General features: G+C 42.0%; 1 protein-coding gene across 3 annotated transcripts in view; it reads left to right on the plus strand.

Annotated features, from left to right (window-relative positions):
- Window positions 1–1,208: 1,208 nt before the first annotated feature.
- Window positions 1,209–8,187, plus strand: part of SALL4 (spalt like transcription factor 4) — a 108,277-nt gene continuing 101,298 nt past the window's right edge. The window contains exon 1 of one of the 3 annotated variants that reach the window (XM_082362697.1): window positions 1,209–1,284. The gene's annotated coding sequence lies outside the window, so the exon portion shown is untranslated. The remainder of the gene's footprint in view (window positions 1,285–8,187) is intronic. The other 2 variants (XM_082362692.1, XM_082362698.1) reach the window with 2 other exon arrangements.

Consider the following 8,187-nt stretch of genomic DNA (forward strand, 5'->3'; position numbering starts at 1 on the left):
GAAAGAATGCCTCCCCTATGAAACATGGCCACCCCCTCACTGCCACCACGGCCGCCGGAGGCGTAGAACATTCTTGTCACCAGAGACCAGGCAGGGGGGGGAGGGGGTGCTTTGAGCCCAAGAAGAGTCTGCACAAACTTTGTTGAAATAACCCTTGTCTGCCTTTAGCATCCCCATATATTTTCCTTTTTTTTTTTTTTTTTACCGCGCCACAAGGCACGCAGGATCTCAGTTCCCCAACCAGGGATCGAACCCACACCCCCTGCAGTGGAAGTGCAGAGCCTTAACCACTGGACTGCCAGGGAAGTCCCAAGCATCCCCAAATATTTTATTTTATTTTAATTTTTTAATGAATTTTATTTATTTATTTTTGGCTGCGTTGGGTCTTCGTTGCTGCGCGCGGGCTTTCTTTAGTTGCGGAGAGTGGGGGCTACTCTTCGCTGCGGTGCGCGGGCTTCTCATTGCGGTGGTTCTCTTGTTGCGGAGCAGAGGCTCTAGGTGCGCGGGCTTCAGTAGTTGTGGCACGTGGGCTCAGTAGTTGTGGCTTGTGGGCTCTAGAGCGTGGGCTCAGCAGTTGTGGTGCACGGGCTTAGTTGCTCTGCGGCAGGTGGGATCTTCCTGGACCAGGGCTCGAACCCGTGTCCCCTGCATTGGCAGGTGGATTCTTAACCACTGCGCCACCAACAAAGCCTCCCGTATATTTTACTTTTTCATACTCTGTTCAACCGAGTATATAAGCACTTAGGCTTAACTGCTTTCTGAATCTTCATGTCCATGTAAAAAAATTATTAAATTATTAAATAAAATGTACACTTGACCCTTGAACAACGCAGGGGTTGGGATGCCAACCCCTGGGCAGTTCAAAATCCAAGTGTAATTTTGCAGTCAGCCCTCTGTTTCCGTGGTTCTGCATCTGTGGACTCAACCAACTGTGGATCGTGTAGCACCATAGTATGTATTTAGCAGAAAAAATTTGCATATAAGTGGACCCACGTGGTTCAAACCCATGTTGTTCAAGGGTCAACTGTATATACTTTTCTCCTGTTAATCTGTCTTGTGTCAACTTAATTCTCATGTCCAGCCAGTGACCCTAAAAGGTAGAGGAAAAGTTTTGCCTCTCCTACAATATTATCTGGCTTAATTAACAGCCATATTTTCTTTTCTTTAAAGTGAAATATCATTAACTTTGCCTTCTATGCTTTGTCCTTAGATGCTGTTCCATCCATGATAGGACCATAGCCAGGGATCAAACTTCATCTGAGCAGCTGGCCTGAGTCTTTCCAGGTAGGATCAGTGGGGAAGGTCAAGGTTGAAAAAAATTATCTTAGGAAAAGGGAGTCAGATGTTCAGAGAATGGACCAACCCTGGAGGGAAAGAGACAAGCTAAGAGACCAGCCCTGGGGGAAGGGGTTTCCAGGCTCCAGGAGTTGAGACTGGACCCTCTGCCCTCCTTTTCTTCTCTCTCCACCACACTCTTCCTGTTTTCCTTAGTCTCCCTCCTCTCAGCCCCCATCCCATTCTGTTCCATGGCCAGAGGCAGCTCTGGGGGAAACAGGGACATAGCTGAGCCTCACTAGGCACAATACAAGAAAAAGCTAAATCAACTACTGCTCCCATTTATGGAGAATTTTCCTCAACGTGCTATAAATACAAGCAGACTTGAGTTGTATCGTACTTAGCTTTATTGCTCTCCGCAGATACAGCATTTTTTATAAATTGAAGGTTTGTGGCAACCCTGCATCGAGCAAATCTATCAGCACCATTTTTCCAACAGCATTATTTTTAAATTAAGGCATGTACTTTGTTTTTTTAGACATAATGCAATTGCACACTTAATAGACTACAGTATAGTGTAAACGTAAATTTTATACACCCTGGGAAAACAAAAAATTTGTGTGACTTGCTTTATTGCGATATTCACTTTATGGCAGAACCGAGCCCGCAATATCTCCAACGTCTGCATAAACTGTTGCACGTGCAATGCATATGTATTCAGTATGTATATGCATATATATATATGCACACATACGTTACGCACATGTATATACTTTTTTGTTATATATTTATTTATTTATTTTTGGCTGCTTTTGGTTCTTCGTTGCTGTGCGCGGCTTCCTCTATTGGGGCGAGCAGGGGCTACTCTTCCTTGCGGTGCGCGGACTTCTCATTGCGGTGGCTTCTCTTGTTGTGGAGTATGGGCTCTAGGTGTGTGGGCTCAGTAGTTGTGGCACACGGGCTCAGTAGTTGTGGCACACGGGCTTAGTTGCTCCGCGGCATGTGGGATCTTCGCGGACCAGGGCTCGAACCTGTGTCTCCTGCATTGGCAGGCAGATTCTTAACCACTGCGCCACCAGGGAAGTCCACACATGTATATCCTTAAGACAACCACTGAGGTAGGCACTGCTATTAGCCCCGTGTGGGAAATGAAGAACTGAGCTACAGAGAGGTTAAGGAACTTGACCAAGGCCAAGGTGGAGAAGCCCTGGGTTTGGGTCCAGACAAATCATGTTCCCGATTCCACCTGCTTAACCACTGTGCAATACACGGAAAGGTTTATAAACGTGTAAGGGGCATCATTAGGAAATTTTTTTAAACAAGTGCACATTTGATTCGAAATATGTATGCATCTGGGAATACTTCAAGCCACCAATTCTTCTGATTTCATATTTTTTTTAATGAATTAATTTATTTATTTATTTTTGGCTGTGTTGGGTCTTCGTTTCTGTACGAGGGCTTTCTCTAGCTGTGGCAAGCGGGGGCTACTCTTCATCGCAGTGCGCGGGACTCTCACTATCGCGGCCTCTCTTGTTGCGGAGCACAGGCTCCAGACGCGCAGGCTCAGTAGTTGTGGCTCACGGGCCTAGTTGCCCCGCGGCATGTGGGATCTTCCCAGACCAGGGCTCGAACCCGTGTCCCCTGCATTACCAGGCAGACTCTCAACCACTGTGCCACCAGGGAAGCCCTCATATTTTTTTAATACCAAAATATTATAGCAGCAGAACTATCGGTATTACAGTTCTTAAAAAGAGCACCATATACAAGGATATTAAAATCTCCCAAAGTGGCTTTGCAATGAGGAATTGCTAATTGCAAATAAAATTTAGAAGGAGGGGAGAGTGGCTGAGTAAACACAGTCCTAGACACGGGGTGTGTTGGGTGCAGGATTGGAATTCCACAGAAGGCCTTTCGGCGTGGCTGTACAAGAAAAGGGAGCCCTTTGCCTGCTATTTTATGTTTGATCAGGTCCTCCTGTTAATAAACTTTCAGGGTTCCTATTGGGCAAACTCCCGGCCATGCTGTAAAAATGCTTTGTCCCCAGAACATATTTAAATTTCAAATGCATGCCTAATATAATAAGCCCAAGCCTAGTGCGGGTTAAATTCTCTGCATAACTTGAGGGGTTATTTCATTTCACTCCAGCTCTTTGGAGTTCTGCAGTTGGGTTTTGTCCACTGCCCCCTGCCCCCAAGCCTGTCTTCCTTTCTCTCTGCAATCTGCTAGTGGCAATTAGCCTAAAAGATATACCTTTGTGCTCTGGTTTGGTTTAAAAAGGCATTAATCTTGGTTATGGGGGATACGCTATGCTAATGTGTGTTTTATTTTCAGCAAGTCTTATTGATCTGTACTTTCCATTCTTCCTTATTAATGTCCAGCAGCCTAACTTTTAAAGGGTCAAATTTCAAAGAGACAACAACCTCTCCTTGGGAAGTACTCCCCCTCATATTTCTGGAAACACAAGTAGACTATTTGGCCCCTGATCCATATGCATGGATGGGTTCATGTGAGCGTCCTGGGGTTTGAAGGTTTGCAATGTAGGCCTGGAAGCTAAGGGTACCCAAAGGAACATTTCTTACTGCACAGCTTTTATAGAACGCTAAGTGGTGGTAGTGGTGGAGGGATGGGGGGAATGGGCGTGGTGGAAATCAAAATCACCTCTTCTGAGTTTGAGGATCTCTATCTTCTGTTTCGGGACTCTCTAAATTTACCATTTCAATAGTTGCCTGGTCCCAGTGCTGTACTGCCATTTATGGAAATTCTAAATGTAGTCACTTCAATGGCTATTGTTAATGACAGCAACACAAACTTAAAAGGAGAAAGATAAGATCGCTCCAACTTCTGGACTTAGCCTTTTCGAATAAATTTCTCATTTTGGAATCATTTTAGTTTTACAGAGAAATTGTAAAGATGATATTGAGTTCCCACATGCTCTCTTTATCCAATTTCCCCTAATTTTAACATCTTACATTTCATGGTACACTTGACAAAATTGAGAAATTAACATTGGTAAAACACTATTAACTAAATTCCAGATTTTGTTATGATTTCATCAGTTTTTCCACTGACTGATGTCCTGTTTCTGTTTTAGGATCTAATCCAGGATACCACTTTGCATTTTTAGGTTTTTTTTTTTTAACTCTTATTTTGTTTTCATCACATTGACCTCCCCACATCATTGCTTTTTGTTTTGTGGGGTTTTTTTTCTTTTTGTTTTTGCTATTAATAATAAAAAAAAAAATCACAGGAGAGCACAATCTTCTGAAAGGAACACTAGAGTCTCTTTATTTATTTCCTAAATGGTGATATGCATCCCACTGGTGGTACACATGAGATAATTTTAGGTGGTATAACAATGAACGTTTTTTATTTAAATAGTTATATTTTTTAATGGCTTTTGGAAAAATATATAACAAGCCAATAAGTCCATTTTACAGACATCATTTCCAAGGATGAGGCTAAATGTGAAAAAGTGAGTCAATATCAAGATGGCTTAAAGGAAAATATTATGTAAGTGATTGTACAAGTGATTCACAGATAAGGGAAGTGCTTACAGGGCTGAAATTTGGAAACACTTGGTCTCTTTCAAATCCTTCCTTATGCACACTAGGAAACTGAGGCCTGTGCCTCCACTGCAAAGATCACTTCTTCCCCGGTGGCCCCATTCCCATGGAGGCCGCCTCTCCGCAGAGCCAGGGTACAGTTCCTGGCTTGTCTGTGTGTCCTGCCAGGTGATGGGTGCAGTTACGGGCTTGAGGTCATTCTGGTCCATCAGACATGAGAGCAAACCTGCCAGGGGCTTCAGGAAGGTTTTCTTTTGTCTTAAAAAAGGGATGCAGTCATCAATAGTGGGCAGGACCTGTAAGCCATGGCACCTCCACAGAATGAGGAGTTCTACACCGCCGTAAAAACAACCAAATCCCACTGTGGAGGGATCGCTAAGGCATGTTGCTATATGAAACAATCTAGAAAAGTATACTGTTGACGCTTGAACAATACAGGTTTGAACTGCATGGGTCCATTTATACGCACATTTTTTTCACTAATAAATACTACAGTGCTGCGGAGTTCACGGTTGGTTGAATCCGCAGGCACCGCCGGGGATAAAGGAGGGCCGACTATGATTTATACGCGGATTAACCCCTACCTTGTTCAAGGGTCAGCTGTATATAGTATATTATTAACCATCTAAGAAAGGGAGGAGGTACAAATACAAATACATGTTTGCCTATATTAAAAAACAAATAGTGGAAAGATGAAATAAAAACTTTTTTAAAAAACTGGTTACCAACAGGGAAGGGAGGAAAATGAGAAGAGATGGGCCAGAACCTTCTCTGAAAACTACTCTGGTAATTTCACTTTGGTCCCATCTACGTTTCTTACATAACTGAAACTTAAATTCGGTTTTTTAAAAAAGCAAGCCCTAAAATTTGAAAACAAATTAAAAAAAAAAAAAAGAAAGAAAGAACCTAACCGTATATTTACTTGGTAGCATAACTACACAGAGAGGAAAAATTTCAAGGGACTTAAGTCCCAAACTCCTTCTGAAATGGAGTAGCTCAGATCTCATAATTTGACTGTGTATCCTTGGCCGGGTGTGTGTGCCCTAAGGACAAAAAACCCTGCAAAAACAAATCTTAAAAACGATTTTTCTTAATCATATTGTTGGTGGTCAAGTTGATACTGCTCTTCTTAGACGGTTATGTATATATTGTGGGATAAAGCAAATATTTGTCTCTTAGGTCAAATGATTACCTTAAAAAAAAGCCTTTTAAATAAAATTTTATTGCAAATTAATATGTATTTATTCTACAAAATGTTGAAGAAGGCAAGTAACCTTAATAAAAATCACCCATCCTCTTATCATTCAGAGATAACCAATATCAGCACTGTATATCTTTTTTTTTTTTTTTTTTTTAATAAATTTATTTATTTATTTTTGGCTGTGTTGGGTCTTCGTTTCTGTGCGAGGGCTTTCTCTAGTGGCGGCGAGCGGGGACCACTCTTCATCGCGGTGCACGGGCCTCTCACTATCGCGGCCTCTCTTGTTGCGGAGCACAGGCTCCAGACACGCAGGCTCAGTAGTTGTGGCTCACGGGCCCAGTTGCTCCGCGGCATGTGGGATCTTCCCAGACCAGGGCTCGAACCTGTGTCCCCTGCATTGGCAGGCAGATTCTCGACCACTGCGCCACCAGGGAAGCCCCAGCACTGTATATCTTTAACTCATTTTCTGTGCATGACTCTGTACTTCTCTTACAAAAATGACATCATGCTGAATATATGTTCAGAATATAACCCATTTTTCAATTTTTTTATTACTGTATGACATTCTTTCCATATCTCTAACCTAAGCGTTTTTCTGCATCTGCTAGTCTGTAAACTCCTTAAGGGTAGGGGCTTTGACCAATATTTCTCCAACTTTATTCACATACCCCAAACTCAAATTTTGTCATATATGCATTGCACCTCTTCAATTATTTACTTAATATTTTCCTTTAGACAACTCACATTTTTTTCTTAGCCTAACCTTATGCAATTGTGTTCTTGAAATTAGAGGCTTGATAAACTAGTTATACGTTCTGCTAATATGAATTAATATAAATACATAACTGATAATGTTCAAATGTTCATCTATGTATGGTTCTAAATCATCTTGTGCACAGCCAGAGGTGTGCATCAGATTTTGGCAAAGTTCTATAGCGTCATATTTAAAGGCTAAATAGAGTTTAGATTTTTTTTATTATTGTCTTTGTATATGTGTACACTTTCTATGAGTTTTAATGCTCTTTGAGAGGTGTGCGACCATCACCACAATCAGGATACAGGAGTGTTCGGTCAGCCCCCAAAATGCCCCCCTGCTGCCCCTTTGCAGACTTCTATTTTCTGGACAGCCCATGATCTCCCACTGTTGGGTCATGGAGTTGTTTCCTAGTTTTCTCTTTGATGATTAACTCACTTCCTTTAAGTATTGTTGTGTTTGAAGCCCTCTGCGATAGCTTCAAATTGTAATCAATCTGAGTTTTCTAAGCACTGATATAAATATCCAGAGAAACATAACTTATCTATTTTTTTTTCTTCTACTCTAATTTTCTATATCCCCTCAAGATTTTATGCATTTATAAGGAAGTCATGGTTTCTGTTGTTTCTGAGCACAATTAAACAAAGATAAATGGTATAAATATTTCAAAGATGAAGCATCTTGGATCTAATACACAATCCACATGGGTGTCTGATTTTGGCTTGGGGATTTTCTGTTCCGTTCCCTCAGTCCTTTCCCATGCTCTTGTGAGAGGCAAGCCACCCTTACATGAATAATACTTCCCAGCACACATGTCCCCTCTTCACTAGCCTGTGTCCGTGAGAGACATCACTAATCAATCACTGCACTCTTCAACTGATCCCCATTACAACTCAGAATCCTTCTCAACCCAGCATTCCAGGCAGTTGGGTGGAGGTAGCACACCACATGAAATGTTTTTGCTCTTCTAATTCAGTCTCAGGTTGAGGTTGAAATAATGTCTCTATCTTGACCTGTTGGGTCTCTTAGCCCACAAGTCTTCAATCCTCACACCTGAGTTCACTTATCCCCACTTGTAGACCCAGCTCCAAGGCTTTACTTAGGGCTGGGAGGAGGATGTAAGGAGTAGCACAAAGTAGTTCTTTGGGGTGATGGAACTGTTCTGTATCCTGGTTGTAGTGGTGGTTACAAAAATTGATACATGTGTTAAAACACATCAAACTGGACACCCAGAAAAAGTCAATTCAAAAAATGTTAACACAAGTGAGCATGGGTGGTGTTATGACAGAGGTGACTTTGAATCTACCGTAATTTATAAAGAAACGAAGTATTGAACTAATTTCCAGCTTGGGTGCTTCACTGGGGGTGGTATACATCTCATACGTAAGTGGACT

This window comes from Balaenoptera borealis (assembly GCF_965194805.1).
Source record: "Balaenoptera borealis genome assembly, chromosome: 16".
Classification (NCBI taxonomy): Eukaryota; Metazoa; Chordata; class Mammalia; order Artiodactyla; family Balaenopteridae; genus Balaenoptera; species Balaenoptera borealis.